Below are 23,909 nucleotides of genomic sequence, written 5' to 3'. Positions count from 1 at the left end.
ATTTTTAAAAATGTTGGCAAAATGAATAGTGTCCAACCAAAAAAAAATAATAATTTGAATACTATAAAAGAAATTTGTCTGAACTCTGGGTTGAATTTCATATTGCTTGTATGTCAAGCCTACCACAACTATTAATCACTTGGACCATTACTGTGGTTTGTGATTATTTTCTCACATTACAGTTTCCTCCATAATCTTATGTGACATAGCATATACAAGTAAAAAGGCATTTATTAAAGCTTAAGTATTTTATTTTTATTCAATAACTTGCAGCAATTTCAATATTTTTTTCATACAAATTAACACATTTCCTATCATTTTTCCCAAAACAAAACTTAGTTTCTATAACTTTTAGCACCACTGCCTTCTATCAATAAATATATGTTTACACATACAAACATACATTCTGTGTTTATATTTATACATACACACACATGTACATATGTGCGCGTGTACATACATTTGTACGTGCGTATGTATGTATGAATATATGTATATGTATGAATATATGTATGTATGAATATATGTATGTATGCATGTATGTATGCATGTGTGTACGCATGTATGCATGTATGCATGCATGCATCTACAAACCATGAGGGGTGGGGATACTTGTAGTTTGGAGGAGCATGTGAATTGTAGTGATTAGTGAGAGTGATGGTGGAAACAAACATGCATGCACACACGCATGAGCATGCACGCGCACATACACACAGAATGAGAACTTTGCTAAACTGTGCTGGACAGTAACAAATTCCAAAATTCTACAAAAATATGTTGTTATATGTTCGTGCATATTATTTCTTCCAATTATTTCTTGACTTTTCACAAAACTGTCTGAATTTTATTTTAGGCATTCATTTTTGTGTATCTGGAACTGTTAACTATATCACTTATTTATAAACCAGAACCACAATATAAAGTGTTGAATTGACTGACTGAATTTCCAAAATTTAAAAACAATTAGTATAAAACTAATGCCAATGGTGACGGTCTATATGAGATTTAATGCTACTACTAGTTGTTGCTCGATACGGGCAATGTGGGCAAGCATATGGTTTCTCGCCGGTATGAGTACGTATATGTTTCTTCAGGTCGTAGCTGTCTCGACTGGTACGTCCACAGACTGGGCAAGCATGCCTCAGGCTCTTCCCACCAGCTGTAAAGCCTGTTGATGGTGGCATCCTATTGCCACTCACAACGCCTCCCTCATGGCATGCCTAGAATGAGACAATGCACATTACCACCACCTTCACATCATTCAATCTCCCTTCAATGCTATCACTTGGCCAGTTATCATTGGAAAGTGAATGCAACTCTCAATCTTGTGTTGCTATAATCTTCACATATGACTAGATGGGATGCTCTTTTTCTAAGTGGAGCTTCCTGACATGTGACTTGAGATGAGAGCAGTGGTTGGCTCTGTATGGGCAGTAGGGGCACTGGAATGGTCTCTCTCCAGTGTGGATGCGAACATGTGTCACCAGATTGAACTTCTTAACGAAAATCTTGCCACAGAAAGGGCAGGTATGACCAACAGCAGTCCCCAACCACTCAGGCCAGGGGGGCGTGGCTGGATCTTCCTCTGACTCTCTGCCACGCCCCTAGAAGAGAAGAATCCTCTCAGCATCATGCACACTCCTTGTGCCATTTCTAAGAATCACTGAATTGCCATCAACAACAAAGTAGTTATACTTTCAAACTAATAATCCACAATACAAAATGCATATCAAACACAAAAGCAAACTCGTAGTTTCTGCTATGAAGTACAAGTCCCTCTAATCACTTAATCACATATAGCTAGTAGGTACTGCACATTTTCATGGTTAGAAAATTTTCAAAACTAAAAAGAATTTAACTAAGTGTTAATGTGACTGGGACATCTGTGTTCTCTGTTTCATTTGTAGTACGCATACAGACAAACTTCTTTCTTCACTTTTGGTGCCCAAATAATTGGCTCAAAAGAAAAAAAAATCCACTTCTTTCTGACCATATATATAATAAAATTGTAATTAAAATTTTCCAAGGAGATCTCATGATAATATAATAAAAAGCATTAGTTATGTTTTCCTTTAATAATTTCTTGTGAGAGTACAGGTTCTCAGTTTAGCGTATAACACTGAATGAAGTTTCCTTTCAGATAAAGAATAAAGTTTCCTTTATAATACAGTTTGTTGCCTTCTCAAAAATATTATTCAATGTACAAATAATCTACACAAGATCACCAAATAACAATACATATGACAAATATTGAACATTTAAAAGAAGTGTGTTGAATTAAAATATTAAGGATTCTCTTTAAAGAAATACGTATTCATATTTACGTATATATGCGCGTGCGTGCGTGTGTGTGTGTGTGTGTGTGTGTGTGTGTGTGTGTGTGGTGTGTGTGGTGTGTGTGTGTGTGTGTGTGTGTGTGTGTGTGTGTGTGTGTCTGTGTGTGTGTGTGTGTGTCTGTGTGTCTGTGTGTGTGTCTGTGTGTCTGTGTGTGTGTCTGTGTCTGTGTGTGTGTGTGTGTGTGTGTGTGTGTCTGTGTGTGTGTGTGTGTGTGTGTGTGTGTGTGTGTGTGTGTGTGTGTGTGTGTGTGTGTGTGTGTGTGTGCATGTGTGTGTGTCTGTGTGTGTGTGTCTGTGTGTGTGTCTGTGTGTGTGTGTCTGTGTGTGTGTCTGTGTGTGTGTGTCTGTGTGTGTGTGTCTGTGTGTGTGTGTCTGTGTGTGTGTCTGTGTGTGTGTGTCTGTGTCTGTGTGTGTCTGTGTCTGTGTGTGTCTCTGTGTGTGTGTGTGTGTGTGTGTGTGTGTGTGTGTGTGTGTGTCTGTGTGTGTGTGTGTGTGTGTGTGTGTGTGTGTGTGTCTGTGTGTGTGTGTGTGTGTGTGTGTGTGTCTGTGTGTGTGTGTGTGTGTGTGTCTGTGCATGTGTGTGTGTCTGTGCATGTGTGTGTGTCTGTGTGTGTGTGTGTGTCTGTGTGTGTGTGTGTGTCTGTGTGTGTGTGTGTCTGTGTGTGTGTGTCTGTGTGTGTGTGTGTGTGTGTGTGTGTGTGTGTGTGTGTGTGTGTCTGTGTGTGTGTGTGTGTGTGTGTGTGTGTGTGTGTGTGTGTGTCTGTGTGTGTGTGTCTGTGTGTGTCTGTGTGTGTGTCTGTGTGTGTGTCTGTGTGTGTGTGTGTGTGTGTGTGTGTGTGTGTGTGTGTGTCTGTGTGTGTGTGTGTGTGTGTGTGTGTGTGTGTGTGTGTGTGTGTGTGTGTGTGTGTGTGTGTGTGTGTGTGTGTGTGTGTGTGTGTGTGTGTGTGTTTGGGGGGCTGTGTGTGTGTGTGTGTGTGTCTGTGTGTGTGTCTGTGTGTGTCTGTGTGTGTGTCTGTGTGTGTGTAGGTGTGTGTCTGTGTGTGTGTCTGTGTGTGTGTCTGTGTGTGTGTGTGTGTGTGTGTGTGTGTGTGTGTGTGTGTGTGTGTGTGTGTGTGTGTGTGTGTGTGTGTGTGTGTGTCTGTGTGTGTGTGTCTGTGTGTGTGTGTCTGTGTGTGTGTGTCTGTGTGTGTGTGTCTGTGTGTGTGTGTCTGTGTGTGTGTCTGTGTGTGTGTGTCTGTGTGTGTGTGTCTGTGTGTGTGTCTCTGTGTGTGTGTCTGTGTGTGTGTGTGTGTGTGTGTGTGTGTGTGTGTGTGTGTGTGTGAGTGTGTGTGTGTGTGGTTGTGTGTGTGAGTGAGTGTGTGTGTGTGTGTGTGTGTGTGTGTGTGTGTGTGTGTGTGTGTGTGTGTGTATACACATACATGCATGAATGCGCACACAAACACAAAGTGCTTGTGCATCAGCGCATCAATGGGCACAATAACTGCCATCCGAGAAACTTGTTACAGTCATTATAACAATATACTAGTTTTTTGTTTGCTACTCATAAAATAGGTACAACACACTTTTGTTTTAGTTGATGAAATAAAAGTAATAAAAGTAAGTTGCTTGGTAAATTATTATAATTTACAAAGAAACTTTCTAGGTTATGCTTCATTATTTTAATGAATAAGCAAGAATAATTCAACACACTTCAACATGAAATAATACACCCACAAGTAAAGAGAGCCAGCTACCTACCAAGAGTGTGCTTGTTGCCAGCAACTTACCTTTGTTGGGGACACGAAGGCTGGCTACATGCACACTCCTACTCTTGATTGGATTGATATTGTGCACACACACACTATTTAAAAATTCAAATGTAGTCTTAAGAATGATGGTAATATTAGAAAAAAAACATTTGTCGAAACATACTACAGAATTTATATTTATTCACTTTTAGCAATTAAAACAATCAATTTGAAATGGTAGGTTTATGAATGGTAGTGCTGAAGGAGAAGGAAACTGGAGTAGGATTTTTTTTTTTTGCAGTTACATGAGAGCTATGCTCATGCTATTTTGTCTAATTTATTAAATTTTTAAATTTCAGAAACACTTTCGTTATTTTTCTATAAAAAATGCCAAATTTTGTCATCTGAAAGCATCGCCTTTTGTTTTCTATTTCAATGGATATAACTTTTGATTTCATATTTTATAAATTTATACATGAATGCCATCTCCCATCTATCCCCCCACTATATTAACTTTCACAAATCTAAGTACATAGACTATTTCCACTTCCCCACCATACAAAGGAAGTAGACATGCATCTTAGTCAGGACCACTAGACATATTTCTCCTAATCTAACAAGTGTTTTTTTAAACCTTTTATCACCTATGATGCAGGATAATATATTTAGGTGTGCTAGACGAGCACTACACACCCACCAAAGAAGGTAAATTCATCATAAATATTAAGTTCACTCAATAATATAATCACCATTGGCTGGTCTTTTTAACTTATCAATACAAACTGGCAAAGTGCCAGATAAGTGGAAAATGGCAAATGTGATGGCTATTTACAAAGCAGGAAACTAATTTTTCTGTCCCTCATTATGAAATATTGTGGCAGTTGCTCTGGGTGATATTTATGCCATAGCAGTAGGTTCAGCACTAGCACAATGCACACCCTATGACAATAATTACCATACGCAACTGTTATGATGTTTAAAGTGTATAAGCACCTACATCAAGGTTAAAAAAAAATGAAGACAATGCATGGCTTGAACACTTGAAGTCTGGCGGCTGCCCCCAACTTGTCAGGATATTTTATGTTCAAAGCCATATTCACTTAAAACAACACAACATCTTGACAGATAAGGCCAGGTAATACTTACCCATTATTTGGAGATCTAATAAGGTGAGGAAGGATAAGTATATGACATATGCTCTCTCTCTCTCTTCACCTAGAAGTATCTGAATGCAACTGTTGACTCCACATGTGTGAATGGTGTAACTTTTTCATAGTTCATATTAGTACTGTATATATGTACTACTATATTAGGGAATATAATGGCTCTCAATTCCCTCTCTCTTATCTACTAATCATGAGAATGTGTGTCAGGTGACAAACTCTACAAGGTTTCATATCTTTGCTTTGGCTGAGGCTAGAGCCAGATGTTCTTATGGGTCTTCTGATAAAATCCTCATATATTTTTTTTATTAATTTGTTCTAAAATCTTTTATACTATCAATTACATTTACCTCAAGTACATGGTCATTTGTTCAAAGTGTATTGAGTTCCTGTATGTTTCACACAACTTTGCCACAAAAATGTTAATTTTTAAATTACTATTTTACTTCCACATAAAGAAGGCCCCAACTCAATAAAAAGCTCATCATTCAGCTAACAGTATGCCACAACACATGATGTTTATGCATCAGCGATTTCGCCCACTTCCAATGTACCAGTTGACAAAAAATCATAACTATTTTGCTAGAACTTCATTTTTTCTATCGAATGAGTACAAGAAACCACCCATTTACACATTTCAACTATCCAATAAAGTGGTCAGAAATTGGCAATTTTGCCAATTTCACACAAATTTCAAAAGAGCCAATTTACAAATAGGGTTCAGAATAAACAAGACAGACATTCCTGGCACTAAAATAACATTTCCTCTCTTCATTAGTCATGTACCCAGGCCTCTGTTACATTTCTTTTGCTTTCCACTTTGAATTTTTATTCTCGCCTAAAATAGGAGATTTACTGTTATGCAGACTACTGCATTAGTGTAGAAATGGTATAAATAATATCAGTGCACTTGTGAAAGAATATTAGACTCAACAGTTGACATGTACTGAATGTGTGGAATGATTTGTTTACTTTTGAACTTTGGCAAAAATCGAACATTTATGCTACTTTGAGCTTAATTTCAAGGTACTTTTTCATTGTAAAACCAATCAAAATCATCTCTATTTCCGTAATATGTCTTCCATTCTATAAAATGAGACCAGGAAAACTAGAATTCAACCATAAATAGCATAAGAAAATACACTGCAAAGTCGCTGTTTTAAACCAAAAACACGGTCAGTGTTTTTTTTTTCTCATTATGCACTGTGTGCTGCAGGAATTTTTTTATATTGCACACACTGACCACATAGACCCATTCTTTCATATGTATGCCCACCAGCTTTCTCTCGCTAGATTTGAAGGCGCTAGAATTTATGCGTACTAGTACGGCACCAACCCTGGCGTGCAAGCCGTACTAGTACGGCACCAACCCTGAAAGGGTTAAGGAGATTCGCGCCAAGTGGAATGATGTCCAAATGTTTGTGCAGAAGTACCACCCTAAGCAAGCTGAAACAAGAAATCTTTGCAACAAGTTAAGTGACAGAACAATGTCCCATTTTAGGAAAATCTTAAAGAGGCATCAGAAACAGAGGACTGTGGACAGTTATTTTATGAGACAGAGGTCCAGTGACTCAAGCTGGTCCTAGTGGCATTAAAAGACAGAGAAGGGAAGTAACCCCAGAGAGGGCTTTGATACCTTAAGTCCTTATGGAGGGGGATTTACCTTCCAAACACTAACCCCAACTCCCTCTCTTCTCCCTATCTTCCAGATGCCATCACCAATCTTCAATGAAGGTAAGTAAAAATGTTATTTTATATGTTTATTTAAATTTATTAACAATTATATATTTTTTATTATCCCACAGGCCGATTACCACCAAGGCAGGGTGGCCCGAAAAAGAAAAACTTTCACCATCATTCACTCCATCACTGTCTTGCCAGAAGGGTGCTTTACACTACAGTTTTTAAACTGCAACATTAACACCCCTCCTTCAGAGTGCAGGCACTGTACTTCCCATCTCCAGGACTCAAGTCCGGCCTGCCGGTTTCCCTGAACCCCTTCATAAATGTTACTTTGCTCACACTCCAACAGCACGTCAAGTATTAAAAACCATTTGTCTCCATTCACTCCTATCAAACACGCTCACGCATGCCTGCTGGAAGTCCAAGCCCCTCGCACACAAAACCTCCTTTACCCCCTCCCTCCAACCTTTCCTAGGCCGACCCCTACCCCGCCTTCCTTCCACTACATGTCCGAACCACCTCAACAACCCTTCCTCCGCCCTCTGGACAACAGTTTTGGTAATCCCGCACCTCCTCCTAACTTCCAAACTACGAATTCTCTGCATTATATTCACACCACACATTGCTCTCAGACATGACATCTCCACTGCCTCCAGCCTTCTCCTCGCTGCAACATTCATCACCCATGCTTCACACCCATATAAGAGCGTTGGTAAAACTATACTCTCGTACATTCCCCTCTTTGCCTCCAAGGACAAAGTTCTTTGTCTCCACAGACTCCTAAGTGCACCGCTCACCCTTTTCCCCTCATCAATTCTATGATTCACCTCATCTTTCATAGACCCATCTGCTGACATGTCCACTCCCAAATATCTGAATACATTCACCTCCTCCATACTCTCTCCCTCCAATCTGATATCCAATCTTTCATCACCTAATCTTTTTGTTATCCTCATAACCTTACTCTTTCCTGTATTCACTTTCAATTTTCTTCTTTTGCACACCCTACCAAATTCATCCACCAATCTCTGCAACTTCTCTTCAGAATCTCCCAAGAGCACAGTATCATCAGCAAAGAGCAACTGTGACAACTCCCACTTTGTGTGATTCTTTATCTTTTAACTCCACGCCTCTTGCCAAGACCCTCGCATTTACTTCTCTTACAACCCCATCTATAAATATATTAAACAACCACGGTGACATCACACATCCTTGTCTAAGGCCTACTTTTACTGGGAAATAATCTCCCTCTTTCCTACATACTCTAACTTGAGCCTCACTATCCTCGTAAAAACTCTTCACTGCTTTCAGTAACCTACCTCCTACACCATACACCTGCAACATCTGCCACATTGCCCCCCTATCCACCCTGTCATACGCCTTTTCCAAATCCATAAATGCCACAAAGACCTCTTTAGCCTTATCTAAATACTGTTCACTTATATGTTTCACTGTAAACACCTGGTCCACACACCCCCTACCTTTCCTAAAGCCTCCTTGTTCATCTGCTATCCTATTCTCCATCTTACTCTTAATTCTTTCAATAATAACTCTTCCATACACTTTGCCAGGAATACTCAACAGACTTATCCCCCTATAATTTTTGCACTCTCTTTTATCCCCTTTGCCTTTATACAAAGGAACTATGCATGCTCTCTGCCAATCCCTAGGTACCTTACCCTCTTCCATACATTTATTAAATAATTGCACCAACCACTCCAAAACTATATCCCCACCTGCTTTTAACATTTCTATCTTTATCCCATCAATCCCGGCTGCCTTACCCCCTTTCATTTTACCTACTGCCTCACGAACTTCCCCCACACTCACAACTGGCTCTTCCTCACTCCTACAAGATGTTGTTCCTCCTTGCCCTATACACGAAATCACAGCTTCCCTCAAAATATTCCCTCCATCTTCCCAATACCTCTAACTCTCCATTTAATAACTCTCCTCTCCTATTTTTAACTGACAAATCCATTTGTTCTCTAGGCTTTCTTAACTTGTTAATCTCACTCCAAAACTTTTTCTTATTTTCAACAAAATTTGTTGATAACATCTCACCCACTCTCTCATTTGCTCTCTTTTTACATTGCTTCACCACTCTCTTAACCTCTCTCTTTTTCTCCATATACTCTTCCCTCCTTGCATCACTTCTACTTTCTAAAAACTTCTCATATGCTAACTTTTTCTCCCTTACTACTCTCTTCACATCATCATTCCACCAATCGCTCCTCTTCCCTCCCGCACCCACTTTCCTGTAACCACAAACTTCTGGTGAACACTCTAACACTACATTTTTAAACCTACCCCATACCTCTTCGACCCCATTGCCTATGCTCTCATTAGCCCATCTATCCTCCAATAGCTGTTTATATCTTACCCTAACTGCCTTTTCTTTTAGTTTATAAACCTTCACCTCTCTCTTCCCTGATGCTTCTATTCTCCTTGTATCCCATCTACCTTTTACTCTTAGTGTATCTACAACTAGAAAGTGATCTGATATATCTGTGGCCCCTCTATAAACATGTACATCCTGAAGTCTACTCAACAGTCTTTTATCTACCAATACATAATCCAACAAACTACTGTCATTTTGCCCTACATCATATCTTGTATACTTATTTATCCTCTTTTTCTTAAAATATGTATTACCTATAACTAAACCCCTTTCTATACAAAGTTCAATCAAAGGGCTCCCATTATCATTTACACCTGGCACCCCAAACTTACCTACCACACCCTCTCTAAAAGTTTCTCCTACTTTAGCATTCAGGTCCCCTACCACAATTACTTTCTCACTTGGTTCAAAGGTTCCTATACATTCACTTAACATCTCCCAAAATCTCTCTCTCTCCTCTGCATTCCTCTCTTCTCCAGGTGCATACACGCTTATTATGACCCACTTCTCGCATCCATCCTTTACTTTAATCCACATAATTCTTGCATATACACATTCATATTCTCTTTTCTCCTTCCATAACTGATCATTCAACATTACTGCTACCCCTTCCTTTGCTCTAACTCTCTCAGATACTCCAGATTTAATCCCATTTATTTCCCCCCACCGAAACTCCCCTACCCCCTTCAGCTTTGTTTCGCTTAGGGCCAGGACATCCAACTTCTTTTCATTCATAACATCAGCAATCATCTGTTTCTTGTCATCCGCACTACATCCACGCACTTTTAAGCATCCCAGTTTTATAAAGTTTTTCTTCTTCTCTTTTTTAGTAAATGTCTACAGGAGAAGGGGTTACTAGCCCATTGCTCCTGGCATTTTAGTCGCCTCATACGACACGCATGGCTTACAGAGGAAAGATTCTTTTCCACTTCCCCATGGACAATAGAGGAAAAAAAAGAGGAACAAGAGCTATTTAGAAATAGGAGAAAAACCTAGATGTATGTATATATATATGCATGCACGTGTCTGTGAAGTGTGACCAAAGTGTAAGTAGGAGTAACAAGATATCCCTGTTATCTAGCGTGTTTATGAGACAGAAATAGAAACCAGCAATCCTACTATCATGCAAAACAGTTAAAGGTTTGTTTCACAGTCATCTGCCAGGACGGTAGTACTTCCCTGGGTGGTTGCTGCCTACCAACCTACTACCTACCTACTACATTAACAATTGTACACTATATATCTGTTGTGTGTATATAAAACTATAATGTAATACTATCTATAAAATGTATTTTTTTGTGAATATTTTTGGGTTTCTGGAACAGATTAATTGTATTTCCATTATTTCTTATGGGAAACATTGCTTAGTCTTTCAAACTTTTCGACTTCAGAACTAGCTCCCTGAATGGATTAAGTTCGAAATTTGAGGTTCCACTGTACTTAAAACCACATATCAAAGAAATGAAATCAAATTTTTCCCTCATGTACAATCAACTACACTAGACCGCTGATTAACCCTTAAACATTCCAAACGTAGATCTATGTTCATGTGCATAGTGCTCCAACCTTGATTTTCCCCATCTGAAAGCACGTAAAACAAAAAAAAAGTAGATCTGCGTTCGGAGCCTGCTGCATGCCAATGTATATCTACGTTTGGACATTTTACGGGTTAAGACATGATATTATACGATAAAAAAAAGGCACAATACTGTGACTGGAACGATACACAAATAACCCGCACATAGAAGAGAGGAGCTTATGACGACGTTTCGGTCTGACCTGGACCATTTACAAAGTCACGCTAATGAAAAGGAGAGAGGGGTATATACAGTGGACCCCCGGCTTACGATATTATTTCATTCCAGAATTATGTTCAGGTGCCATTACTGAATGAATTTGTTCCCATAAGGAATATTGTGAATTAGATTAGTCCATTTCAGACCCCCAAACATACACGTACAAACGCATTTACATAAATACACTTACATAATTGGTCGCATAGGGAGCTGATCGTAAAGCGGGGGACCACTGTATAGGCAGGAGGTGGTGGTGGTAGTAGTAGTGGAGGTAGAAGGTAGTAGTAGTAGTAGTGGGGGAGGTAGTAAGGAGCAGCAGCCAGTCAAATACTACTAAGAAAGAGGAGCACTGCAAGGGGGGCTAGATGCCCACAGAGGGGAAGAGCAAGAACACAGAGGGTGGAAAAAATAAATAAATAAATAAATAAATAAATAAATAAATAAAGAAGGAACAAATAAACAAGATAGAAGACAACCCAAAGGAGAAAAAGGAAAGAGGAAAGGGGAAGAGGGAGAAGAAAAAGGAGAAATCAGGTTAAGTCACAGGTGTTCTGAAGTTTGGAGCATTTTACAATGTAGTGGGAAAGGAAGGCATCTACAGAGACGAAGCCAGGACTAAGATTCATACAAGTAAAGTTGTGTATTAGGGAGGATTCAACCAGACGGTGACTGTTGAAGTTGGAAATAGGGAATACAGTTTTAGCAGAAGACCAGTCGATAGGATGGCTGTGATCTCTGACATGACAGCAAAGAGCATTGTCAGTGTTGGCAAGCCTAACATTACTTTTGTGCTCACTGAGTCTGTCAGAAAGAGATCGGCCAGTTTCTCCAAAGTACTGGAGAGGACAGGAGGAACAAGAAATAGAGTAGACACCAGAAGCATCTGTAGAGGGAGGAGAGGTATGAATGAGATTAGTGCGAAGAGTGTTAGTCTGGTGGAAAGTAAGTTTGACTTTGTAAATGGTCCAAGTCGGACTGTAACGTCGTCATAAGCTCCTCTCTTCTGTGTATAAGCTTCTCTTCTTCTGTGTACATTTTATGATGTTTTTGCTATATGATGGTTTAACAATTGCAGCAATTTCTCAATGCCGTAATTTTTGTGCATATAACTATGGGCAAAATATCTAAAAGCCCATAGAAGGTGGCTAATACTCACTAATTATATTGTAATTGAACATTGCTGTGCCATTAGCAGTCATTCACTTACCCTAACTCATTTACACAAATGTTGAGTGTTTCACAAATAAATCACACATAGGAAAAAGAAATTTACAACTATGTTTTGGCCCAACTTGGACCATTAACTAGTCACACTAACACACAACAGCAAGGGAGCCAGTATACAGTGGACCCCCGCATACCGTTGGCATCACATAACGTTTAATCCGCATACCGATACATTTTATCGCTAAAATTTTGCCTCGCATACCGCTTAAAAACCCGCTCACCGCTGTTCGTCCGAGACGCGTCCAATGTGCGCCTTAGCCAGCCTCACATGTTCCGCCGGTGGCATTGTTTACCAGCCAGCCTCCGCGGTAGCATCCAAGCATACAATCGTAACATTTCGTATTATTACAGTGTTTTTGGTGATTTTATCTGGAAAATAAGTGACCATGGGCCCCAAGAAAGCTTCTACTGCCAACCCTACAGCAATAAGGGTGAGAATTACTATAGAGATGAAGAAAAAGATCTTTGATAAGTACGAAAGTGGAGTGCGTGTCTCCGAGCTGGCCAGGTTGTATAATAAACCCCAATCAACCATCGCTACTATTGGTGGTACAGCTGCTGCTGCTGCACTGTCAGCTGCTGCTGCTGCTGTAGCATCGTCTGCTGCTGCTGTAGCACTGTTGTTGGTGTGGCTTATTGAGAATATACCAAGAAACAATTAACCCCAGAGGATTTGCCACCCAGGATAACCCAAAAAAGTCAGTGTCATCGAAGACTGTCTAACTTATTTCCATTGGGGTCCTTAATCTTGTCTCCCAGGATGCAACCCACACCAGTCAACTAACACCCAGGTGAACAGGGAAAGATGCCTGGAACTAGTGCTCATATTGGTGAATTTAAAGCCAGCAAAGGTTGGTTTGAGAGATTTAAGAATCGTAGTGACATACACAGTGTGATAAGGCATGTTCTGGAAGAAAATACCAAACAGGACCTACAGTACTCAGGAGGAAAAGGCACTCCCAGGACACAGTGTCTCATCAGTCATTGCTGCATCTTCAATAAAGCTAAGTGTCATTTATTCTTCATTTAGTAGACTAGTACATGCACAATATATACTGTGCATGTACTACTCTACTATTGTGCATGTATCCTTCTCTTTGTGTGTAGGAAAATGTATATTTCACGTGGTAGAAATTTTTTTTTCATACTTTTGGGTGTCTTGCACGGATTAATTTGATTTCCATTATTTCTTATGGGGAAAATTCATTCGCATACCGATTATTTCGCATACCAATGAGCCCTCTTGCACGGATTAAAATCGGTATGCGGGGGTCCACTGTATATATACATGTATATGAGAAGAGGGCAAGGATGGGGGAGAGAGAGAGATGTATGCAGTAAGGCCCCCGTATCTGGATACGTTCCAAGACCTACCATGGATACCTGAAACCGTAGAGAGTGAGAGAGAGAGAGAGAGAGAGAGAGAGAGAGAGAGAGAGAGAGAGAGAGAGAGAGAGTGAGAGTGAGAGAGAGAGTGAGAGAGAGAGAGTGAGAGTGAGAGTGAGAGAGAGAGTGAGAGAGAGAGTGAGAGAGAGAGAGAGTGAGAGTGAGAGAGAGAGAGAGAGAGAGAGAGAGTGAGAGTGAGAGAGAGAGAGTGAGAGAGAGAGAGTGAGAGTGTGTGAGAGTGTGAGTGTGTGAGAGTGTGAGAGTGTGAGATTGTGAGATTGTGAGATTGTGAGAGAGTGTGAGTGTGAGAGAGAGTGAGAGAGAGAGAGCATGTGAGAGAGTGTGAGTGTGAGTGAGTGAGAGTGAGTGAGTGTGTGTGAGTGAGTGTGAGTGAGTGTGAGTGAGTGTGAGTGTGAGTGAGTGTGAGTGAGTGTGAGTGAGTGTGAGTGTGAGTGAGTGTGAGTGAGTGTGAGTGTGAGTGAGTGTGAGTGAGTGTGAGTGTGAGTGAGTGTGAGTGTGAGTGTGAGTGAGTGTGAGTGTGAGAGTGTGTGAGTGTGTGTGTGTGTGTGAGTGTGTGTGTGTGTGTGTGTGTGTGTGTGTGTGTGTGTGTACGTACTCACCTAGTTGAGGTTGCGGGGATCGAGTCCGAGCTCCTAGCCCCGCGTCTTCACTGATCGCTACTAGGTCACTCTCCCTGAACCGTGAGCTTTATCATACCTCTGCTTAAAGCTATGTATGGATCCTGTCTCCACTACAGTGGACCCCCGCATAACGATGGCATCACATAGCGATTTTTCCGCATACCGCTTACTTTTATCGCAAAATTTTTGCCGCGCATACCGATTAAAAACCCGCTCACCGATTTTCGTCCGAGACGCGTCCAATGTGCCCTCAGCCAGCCTCACATGTGCCGCCCGTCCCATTGTTTACCAGCCAGCCTCCGCGGTAACATCCAAGCATACACTCGGAATATTTCGTATTATTACAGTGTTTTCGGTGCTGTTTCTGGAAAATAAGTGACCATGGGCCCCAAGAAAGCTTCTAGTGCCAACCCTGTTGTAAAAAGGGTGAGAATTAGTATGGAAATTAAGAAAGATTTTGAAGGGTTTGGGGCTAACCCTGAGAAGCCTATGCCAGTTGTGGAATCCATTGTGCCTACTTCAAAGATTAAGGAAATGTGTGCACAGTGGGTTGAACTGCAAACCTTTATGGATGAAAATCACCCTGACACAGCTGTTGCAAGCCGTGCTGGTGACTATTTCAATGACAATGTTGTGGCCCATTTTAGACAAATCGTAAAGGAACGGGAGGTACAGAGCTCTATGGACAGATTTGTTGTGCGACAGAGGTCCAGTGACTCTCAAGCTGGTCCTAGTGGCATTAAAAGAAGAAGGGAAGTAACCCCGGAAAAGGACTTGCTACCTCAAGTCGTAATGGAAGGGGATTCCCCTTCTAAACAGTAAGAAGATAATGCTCTCCCCTCCTCCCATCCCATCAATCATCACCAGATCTTCAATAAAAGTAAGTGTCATGTAAGTGTGCATGCCTTTTTCAGTTTGTGTGTATTAAAATTAATATTTCATGTGGTAAAAAAATTTTTTTTTCATACTTTTGGGTGTCTTGCACGGATTAATTTTATTTCCATTATTTCTTATGGGGAAAATTCATTCACATAACGATTATTTCGCATAACAATTACCCCTCTTGCACGGATTAAAATCGTTAACCGGGGGTCCACTGTACATCGCTTCCCAAACTATTCCACTTACTGACTACTCTGTGGCTGAAGAAATATTTCCTAACATCCCTGTGATTCATCTGTGACTTCAACTTCCAACTGTGTCCCCTTGTTACTGTGTCCAATCTCTGGAACATCCTGTCTTTGTCCACCTTGTCAATTCCTCTCAGTATTTTGTATGTCGTTATCATGTCCCCCCTATCTCTCCTGTCCTCCAGTGTCGTCAGGTTGATTTCCCTTAACCTCTCCTCGTAGGACATACCTCTTAGCTCTGGGACTAGTCTTGTTGCAAACCTTTGCACTTTCTCTAGTTTCTTTACGTGCTTGGCTAGGTGTGGGTTCCAAACTGGTGCCGCATACTCCAATATGGGCCTAACGTACACGGTGTACAGGGTCCTGAACGATTCCTTATTAAGATGTCAGAATGCTGTTCTGAGGTTTGCTAGGCGCCCATATGCTGCAGCAGTTATTTGGTTGATGTGCGCTTCAGATGTGTGTGTGTGTGTGTGTGTGTGTGTGTGTGTGTGTGTGTGTGTGTGTGTGTGTGTGTGTGTGTGTGTGTGTGTGTGTGTGTGTGTGTGTGTGTGTGTGTGTGTGTGTGTGTCATTTTTTGTTTACATACATACATACCTATGATGAATAACTTTTTCAATGATGGGAAGCATTACACAGCTTCTCTTAGGTTCTGGAAAACTGCCAGAATCATTACTTTTGCATTTGGGGCCATTATTAAGCAAAATTAAGTGTCATTTTCAGTCCATGGTAAACCGTGGATAACTGAAACTGTGGATACCGAATCAGTGGATACAGGGGTTTACTGTGACTAGTTAACCCTTTGAGGGGTTTCGTCGTACTAGTACGTCTTACGCGTAGGGGTTTTTGACGTACTAGTACTCATAAATTCTAGCGGCCTCAAATCTAGTGGGAGAAAGCTGGTAGGCCTTCATATGAAAGAATGGGTCTATGTGGTCAGTGTGCACAGTCTAAAAAAAATCCTGCAGCACACAGTGCATAATGAGAAAAAAAAAAACTTTGACCATTTTTTTTGAATAAATCAGCGACTTTGCAGTGTATTTTCGTATGGTATTTATTGTTGTATTCTAGTTTTCTTGGTCTCATTTTATAGAATGGAAGACATATTACAGAAATAGAGATGATTTTGACTGGTTTTACAAAGAAAGGTGCCTTGAAATTGAGCTCAAAGTAGCAGAAATGTTCGATTTTTACCAAACTTCAAAAGTAAACAAATCGTGCCAGGCGTGCAATACACGTCAACTGGTGAGTCTAATATTCTTTCACAAGTGCACCAATAATATTTATACCATTTTTTACACTAATGCAGTAGTCTGCATAACAGTAAATCTTATATTTTTTGTGAAAATAAAAATTCAAAGTGGAAAGCAAAAGAATATAAGAGGGGCCTTGAGACGTGAATAATGACTAGAGGAAATGTCATTTTAGTGCCAGGAATGTCTTTCTTGTTTATTCTGGACCCTATTCGGAAATTGGCATCTTTTGAAATTTGTGTGAAATTGGCAAAATTGCTAAATTCTGACCACTGTACTGGATAGTTGAATTTCATAAATGAGTGGTTTCTTGCACCCATTCGATAGAAAAAATGGAGTTCTAGCGAAATATTCATGTTTTTTGTCGACTAGTACAGTGAAATTGGCCGAAAATGGGGCTCAAAGTGGGCAAAATCGCCGATGCGTAAACATCGCTGAGACCGCTAACTTTGCGAGAGCATAATTCCGTAAGTTTTCTATCAAATTTCAAACTTTTGGTGTCTTTATGATCGGGGAAAAGATTCTCTATCTTTTCATAAGAAAAAATAATTTTTTTTTTTTTTAAATTTGGCCGACCCTGAGAACGAGTTTCGGAGAGGGCCTGTCGACCCTCAAAGGGTTAATGGTCTAAGTCAGACCGAAACGTCGTCAGAAGTTTCTTTCTATGTGTAGGTTGTGTGTGTATTGTTCTAGTCATGGTACTGTGCCTTTTTATTCCAGATATTGAATGTGTTTGTAATTGATATTAAACTGTGGAAATTACAGTAAGTAAACAAAAAAGTGAAGGGATAATCTTGTGGCACTGCCATGATAAATATACGTGTTTCAAGTTCAGAGGGCCAACAGAGTACACTCTCTTTATATATAAATTTTTTAACACAAGTGTCTCAGGAAAACCAGTCAATACACAGTGTTTTCATATCCCTTGCATCATCAATGCTAAAATGTAAGGATACTGGACACAATATTTAAATACAAATTGGCAGACTCCCAAGATTTATGTATCCATTACTTCATTCTGTTTGAATAATCAAGTGTTACAATGAATGGAAACTAAATATAATGTAAATACAGTACCTTGTTTATATTGTATATGCCATGCCTCAATTCCACTGATAAAGTTTTATTTTGAGAAATTAAATGACATGCATATGCTGGGTTGACAAGATCAGCACCAGTCCATGAGAGTGACTCACACCAGTGTTTATCTTCCTTTGCATAATAAATAATAAAGGTTAAAAAATTAAAGGTACCTGGATATACTTCATATACATTTATGCATCAATTTAGTTGGTACACTTATATTTTGTGATAAACAAGGACTTGTGAGGGGGTGGTGGTTGAAGGTGGTTAACCAAACAAAAACAACACATGCTGAGAGCCCTGAGAAGCTTTACTCATGATTTTATCATTTTTACATGCTTTCTTGGATAGTTTGCATTCATATTATAGTGATTACTCTTAGCAAAAATGGTTTCAATGATAAAAAAATTTTTTTTTTTTACTTATGTTTACAGGTTTTGGTGGAGGCAGCTGATAGCAGTAGCAGGTCATAACTGTTGAACTACCTGTCATATATTTGCAAAGGTACTGTACAGGGTCACTCACTTTATGTAACCATTCATTATAGCTTCAGAAAAGGTCATCCTGCTCCTCATCTGATATTAAACCTCTCCACAAAGTGGCATTAGTCAGTAGATGAATTCAAGATCAGTTGTGTAGTAGCACTGGACACTGCTGGTGCTTTTGACAGAGTATGGCACCAGGGATTCATGGCAAAACTGTAAGCACAAGGAGTCTCTGACTCTGCACTATTATGCCTCCTCAGTGATTTCCTTCAAGATAGCTCTCTAAGAGTAATTCTCAAGAGGGCAGAGTCAACAAGATGCACTAGCAGTGCAAGCGTTCCACAGGGAAGTATGCTTAGGCCACTGTTATGGAATGTATACCTTATCTCATCTCAGAATACCAAGCATATGCAGACTGTACTCTGATATTTAATTATCCAAGAGATAATGCCAGCTGCTCTAAGTCATATCAAACACCATCTTACATCCATATCAGTCTGGGGAAAACAATGAGAGGTCACATTTGCTCCTAAGAAAACACAAATGATGGTCTCTAGGCACCATGATGGTAATGCTGAAGCAGTGGTAAGAATGAATGGGACAATGTTGGTACCCAAGGATGAAGTTGATATCCTTGGGGTGAAATCCAACTCCAAACTATGACGATCTTTGTTGTAAATATTGCAAACAATGTGATCAGGAAGCTTACACCACTCGGACACATCTTGCATCTGCTTCACAGCAGAGATTGCAGTGCTCACAACTTGAGTATGCTCCATTTTCTTTGACTGCCTTCCCTCCCTTTATCTGCAACTTGACAGAATCGAGAACAGAGCAAGACAATTCCTCTTTCGCTTAGACAGATCTGTCATTTCAGCAGTCATCAATAAAGAAGGGATGTGGGTAGCCTTACTGTTATGTACAAGGCCAACATTGTCAAGGTACTACACTTGGCTCCACTCCAAGGACAGTGAGAAGTGAGCTCCTACATAACAAGTGGGCAGCAAACAGCAACTAAACTCTCACTGTACCCTTCTCCTGAACATTGCTTCATCCGAGCTCATTTATTTTTCGGATGACTTATGACTGGAACATGTTCATATAGCATAATGACATCAATGAAATAGTCATTTGACAAACTGAAATCTAGAGAGAAATTGCAAGCACTTGAGTCACTGGCTCCATCCCCATGCCTCCCCAGACACTACCTTCAAGGTACATCAAGATGCTACTTTCAATGAAGAAGAGACTCGTGCCATTATTCTACAAGTGCACTTGGTCCATTTTTATGGAATCCTATGCTTATACAGATGACTGTACCTTTTTTTTTATTTAGGTATGAGAGGATAAGTTTCCTGCTTTCCAGGAAAAAATTATGACAGGTTACAGTTGCTTCTAAGAAAACACATACTCTCTAGACAGCATAATGTTAATATTGGAGAAGTGCTAAAAATTAAGGGAGGTGTGTTAAAGTGACCATTGAATATGTAGATATTCCAATACACTAACAGCACTAGGGTGTATCTCATACTTGCTCAAAAGTGAAGGCTACAAAACTCTGTATAATGCATAAATGAATTCTCACCTTGAGAATTCACTACTGTCTGCCCCCAGTTTCAGCCATGACTTCTGGACACAACTAAGAATCAAACCGAGATTCATACAAGGCAACATCTCTTGCCTGGACCTTACCTACATGGATCTGTCAATTTGGCTGAGCCTTTAACCCTTTGACTGTTTCGATCGTACAGGTCTCCCTCAACATTCGCGAGGGTTAGGGGATCAAGAGCTTCGCGAATGTTGAAAAATCGCGAATGTTTGGTGCCGCAATATATTGTAGGGAAATATAATGCAATACAGTGGACCCCCGGTTAACGATATTTTTTCACTCCAGAAGTATGTTCAGGTGCCAGTACTGACCGAATTTGTTCCCATAAGAAATATTGTGAAGTAGATTAGTCCATTTCAGACCCCCAAACATACACGTACAAACGCACTTACATAAATACACTTACATAATTGGTCACATTCGGAGGTAATCGTATGCGGGGGTCCACTGTAATGTTTCCCTAACTTGTTGAACCATGAACAATCATAAAATACATGAAAACGTTGTAAATAGTACTAAATACATACATGTTATGGTATAATAACATGTATGTTATTAAATACCACTGCCTCCACCACTTCCTCAACCACTGCGAATCCATACTACTCCTCTCACCCGGAACTGGCACCAGACTCCCACCACTGTGTGATAGTAGTTTGTTTGTTCATTATTTGCTATTAAACTACATTATAAATAATGTAAACTCATTCATGACTGCATATTGAATGGCTATTCAGACAGGTATTAGCAGTGACATCATGTGTTTATTTGAACACAGCAAAGAATCAAACATTTCTGTTACTGCTAATAATGATCAATAGTAATAATAAAACAACAATAATTAATAATAATAAATACGATAGAATGAAGAAGGAAATTGTATAAAATATGAGGGAGTGGTTGATACACATCAGTGTGAGCTTGTAGCTGAGTGAGCATTGTCTCGCGTTTTCCAAATATTTCAAATAATTCATTGTTTGGTGCTTGTAGAATGAGTGCAACTGGAGTGGTAGAGGCAGTGGTTGAGGCAGCGGTTGAGGCAGTGGGTGAGGCAGTGGTGGTGGGCAGAGGCAGCGCTGAGGCTGCCTCACCCACTGCCTCAACTGCTGCCTCACCCACTGCCTCTACCACTCCAAACGCACTCAATCTACAAGCACCAAACACAATGAATTATTGTGAAATGTTTGGAAGAGCACAGAGACTAACGCTCACTCCAGCATAAACAAAGCCACACTGACAATGTGTCAACCACTCTCATACTTTTTACAATTTTCTTCAATTCTATCGATTTATTATAATTATTATTATTATTATTATTATTATATTATTACTTGTTATTATTAGCAGTAGCAGAAATGTTTGATTCTTTGCTGTGTTCAAGAGTAAACACATCGATGTCACCGCTAATACCTGTCTGAATAGCCATTCCAACATGCAGTCATGAATGGGTTTACATTATTTATACTGTAGTTTAATAGCAAATAATGAACAAACAAAATACTCACCACACAGTGGTGGAGGGCTGGGTGCCAGTTCCAGGGTCGGAGGGAGGGTAGTAGGACATGCAGGTGGCGATAAACTTAAATGTGATCTGCGGCTGGGAATTTGGCGTTGGGAATTCGTGAATGTGTGAAGCCCGCGAAAATTGAAAACGCGAATGTTGAGGAGACCTGTTATATACATCTTACACGCCACTGTTTCCGACGATTATCACGATAAATTAGAGCAGCCAAATCAAGCGGAGAAAGCTGGTAGGCTCCACATGTGAGAGAATGGGTCTGTGTGGTCAGTATGCCCCAAATAAAAATCCTGCAGCATGCAGTGTAATGAGGAAAAAAGTAATTTTTTTTTGGGGATTAAGATGCTTTTGAGGTGTATTTTCATATAGTATTTACTTGTATTCTCGTTTTCATGGTCTCAGGTGATAAAATGGAAAACATATTACATTAATAGAGATGATTTTGATTATTTTCTACAATAAAAAACGCCCTTGAAATTGACCTCAAAGTAGCGTGAAATGTTCGATTTTACCAATGTTCAGGAGTAAGCAAATCACACCACACGCCAAATACACTTCAACTGGGGAGTCAATATTCTTTCACTGGTGCACTGATATTAGTTATACCATTTTACAATAATGCATTAGTCTGCATAATAGTAAATTTTGCATTTTGTATGAATAAAAATCAAAACAAAAGCAATAGAAATATAAGAGGGGCCTAGAGACGTGACTAATGAACAGAGGATATGTTATTTTAGTGCCAAGAATGTCTACATTGTTTATTCTGGACCCTATTTTGAAATTGGTATATTTTTTAATTTATGAAATTTGCTAAATTGCTAATTTCTGACCAATTTATTAGGTAGTTCAAATTGGTAAATGGGCTGTTTCTTGTAATCAACTGATAGGAGTTCTAAAGAAACAGCTATGAGTTTGGTCATGGAATAATGGAATTGGGCAAAAACAGGGACAAAGTCGGCGTAAATCGCTGATGCGATGTCGCCGAGACCGCTAACTTCGCGAGACGAATTCCATGAGTTTTCAACAAATTTCATACTTTTGGTGTCAATACCACGAAAGATTCTCTATCATTTCATAAGAAAAAATTTCCAAAAAATTTATCGACATAGAATGAGTTTCAGAAAGGCCTCGAAGTCAAAGGGTTAATAATAATAATTATAATAATAATAATGATAGAGCTGCAGTTCCTAAATTAATAATAAATTATTATTATTATTATTAAAACAATAGAGCTTCAGTTTCCTAAATTAATGATAATAATATAATGATAATGATAATAATGCATATTACGACGTATAATAATTCAGATTGCTTCTGGTAGTTAAGCACAGCTGGTAAGCAGTTACATGTTTACATCGCTGTGGGACCAGTTTTTCGTGCTTGTTTGCATTTTTTACAGTTATTTGGCCCAATTTCCTTTTTCAAACCATGGGTCCTAAGAAAATAAGTGCAAAGGACAGTGCTGAGAAGAAAAGGACAATGATTTCCATCAACATCCCCACCCACACTTTATATAAACAGTTTTTATAATGATATTTTTAATTATAAATACATTATTTCCAGAGTTTTCCTTAGAAAACTAGTGATCTACTGGCAGTTAGCTTCAAAATACTCCATTTTCTCCTACAGTAAGAACATGGGCAGATACGCATCTATAGTCAAATTGGGACAGAAATGGTGGACGCTACTGCCGCTGCCTTGCCACCACATTATGGCATATTTTATTCATTCTAGAGTCTACATCATGTTTCTGTGTTAATTATATTGTTTATTATGTCATATTAGATGAATTGTGATAGATAAATAAGCCGCATACAGCTGACAATGGCATCACATTCAAGTATTTTTCTGGCCAGAGTGCAGGAACGGATTAATGGCTTTTCAATTAATTTAAATATAAGGAAAATTAATTTGATATACGTAGTAAATTGAGTTACGAGCCAGCACCTGGAGCGGATTAAACTCGTAAGTCAAGATTCCACTGTATATTGTATTATTATTATTAATAATATCTATTATAATTATTATTATTATAATTAATTTAGGAACTGAGCACAGATTCAATTCCCTAGATCAATAGCCTCATCACCATGTACATACTGTACTAATAATAATAATATACAATAATAATAATACAATAAAAATAATAATAATAATAATAATAATAATAACAGTAAGGAGAAACTTCAAAAGCTGACAGTAGTTGCACCACTCATCAGCAAAACATTGGTAAACCACTACTAGTAAACTTTTCACATGTCTACACCATAGTAGTCTATTAGTATTAGGTTAAGTCAGCCTGAAATGCCTTGGCATGATAGTGGCTTTCTTGCTTCAATCAAATTATAATGTGTAAACACACACAATGAAACCTTTGCAAAGAAATAGATATTTTATTTATTTATTTGGGAAACCTCCTTGAGGGGGAAGTTTGCATCCTGAAATTCTCGCTTGTATCCAGAAGCAA

The 23,909-nt window shown here is 39.4% G+C and overlaps 1 protein-coding gene across 3 annotated transcripts in view; it reads right to left on the bottom strand.

Annotated features, from left to right (window-relative positions):
* The window catches only part of LOC128684990 (tigger transposable element-derived protein 1-like), a 156,018-nt gene extending 147,435 nt beyond the window's left edge, over positions 1-8,583 (bottom strand). For all 3 annotated transcript variants that reach the window (XR_011394509.1, XR_011394507.1, XR_011394510.1), the window contains exon 1: positions 5,210-8,583. The gene's annotated coding sequence lies outside the window, so the exon portion shown is untranslated. The remainder of the gene's footprint in view (positions 1-5,209) is intronic.
* Positions 8,584-23,909: the final 15,326 nt, after the last annotated feature.

Source organism: Cherax quadricarinatus, chromosome 5 (genome assembly GCF_038502225.1).
Source record: "Cherax quadricarinatus isolate ZL_2023a chromosome 5, ASM3850222v1, whole genome shotgun sequence".
Taxonomy (NCBI): domain Eukaryota; kingdom Metazoa; phylum Arthropoda; class Malacostraca; order Decapoda; family Parastacidae; genus Cherax; species Cherax quadricarinatus.
The sequence above is the reverse complement of the archived record's forward strand: the minus strand, read 5'-3'. Positions and strand labels throughout refer to the sequence as shown.